The sequence below is a fragment of the Aplysia californica genome, unplaced genomic scaffold (assembly GCF_000002075.1).
Source record: "Aplysia californica isolate F4 #8 unplaced genomic scaffold, AplCal3.0 scaffold00460, whole genome shotgun sequence".
NCBI classification, from domain to species: Eukaryota; Metazoa; Mollusca; class Gastropoda; order Aplysiida; family Aplysiidae; genus Aplysia; species Aplysia californica.
In genome coordinates, this window is record NW_004797730.1 from 25,264 (window position 1) to 26,868 (window position 1,605).

Here is a 1,605-nt window from a genome sequence, read left to right on the forward strand (position 1 = left end):
CTCTCTCTCTCTCTCTCTCTCTCTCTCCTTCCACTCTCCATCGACAGGAATTCGGTATTTAAATAATGCATTTATCCTATCTTTCTGATGGAACATTTTTCTCGTTTTTCTCTCTAGTGTGTATCTGTGTCGTTTATTTGTGGCATCAAGTATCTAGATCTATAATAACGACTTCTTTTTTCATGAGTGTGGTGGTTGGCGGGTGCTCTGGTGTGGTTTGCTCCTTCTTTCCTATCAAACATCGTCCTGATCTCTCCTTCTTTTTTTTTCTGTTTGTTACTCTCTTGTAACACCTCTAATCTTCGACGCTTATTATGACCTTATTGTGTTCCAAGCGCCGTAAAACTCTTCCTAAAACTAAAACACTCATATGCACTATATTGCGTTATCTTATCATTTCATACCTTTAAACGTGGTTATTTAAGAGGTTGTTTTTTTTCTTTATAGTTACCTAGTGGGTGATTGGCGGGTGCTCTGATGTTATCCCATCCTTGTTTCTAATCAAATATCTATCGTTTTTATCTCTCTTCCTTTTTTGTGTTTGTTACTCTCTTGTGACACGTTTAATCTTCGGCACTTGTATGACCTTTTTGTGTTGCAAGCGCCGTACAACTTACTAAAACTTGAAATAAAATTGCTTTCTTACTTTAGAAGTGAGGAGAAAAAGGGGAGGGGGGGTGGGTGGAGCGGCCTGCTATGTCCATACGTTTGTGACATAAACTATTGAGTTGAAATTTATGGAGGCTTCATTTTATGTTTGGATTCAAACAAAGCCTGCTCCCACCACATAAATAATTCAGCGTATCCCTTTATGAGGATAGTTAAGTTACAGCCAGTTGCGTCGTTTGCTCATTAATGTCCGTGTGTGCGGAGAACGGCATACGACAACAGCGTGAGGGAGAACAAAGCTATCCTTTTCAACAGAAGATTATAATGATAATATTATTATGTATTTTGTATATTATTATGTATTTTGTATAATATAATTCAACCATTTCGACTCGCAAAGTAAAACCAACCAGTGGGTGGTTAGCGGGTGTGCTCTGGTGTGGTTTGATTCTTCTTTCCTATCAAACATCTATCGTCTTTATCTCCCCTTCTTTTTTGTGTTTGTTACTCTCTTGTTAACAGCTCTAATCTTCTGGCGCTCATATGACCGTATGCAGTTGCGAGCGAGAACAAAGCTGTCCTTTTCAACAGAAGATAATAATAATATAATGTATTTTTTTTAAAAATATACTTCAACTATTTCAACTCGCAAAGTAAAACCCAAGCCATGCTATGAACTAACGGGAAAACAACCAACGCGTGTTTCCTGAGCTCATATGACCTTACCAAATTGAAAGAGAAGAGAACCATTAATAATATTATATAAATTATGTAGTTTCTTAGGAGACTGCTAAGAGTATCGTGGAAGGAAAAGAAATCAAATGAGGTAGTGCTTGATGAAGCCCACGTGGGACGCTCAATGTTAAAAACGATCAGGAAACGACAAATGCAGTTTTTGGGACACCTGAATAGACATTTAGGGTCTTGAATATCTAGCTCTCACGGGCAAAATTGAGGGCAAGCGAGGCAGGGGTAGGCCCAGAACAACATACTTAG

At 38.3% G+C, this 1,605-nt stretch overlaps 1 protein-coding gene across 1 annotated transcript in view; it reads left to right on the plus strand.

The window, feature by feature from the left end:
* Positions 1-1,605, plus strand: part of LOC101853876 (TOX high mobility group box family member 3) — a gene marked incomplete at its 3' end in the record, with an annotated part of 14,730 nt that overhangs the window by 1,121 nt on the left and 12,004 nt on the right.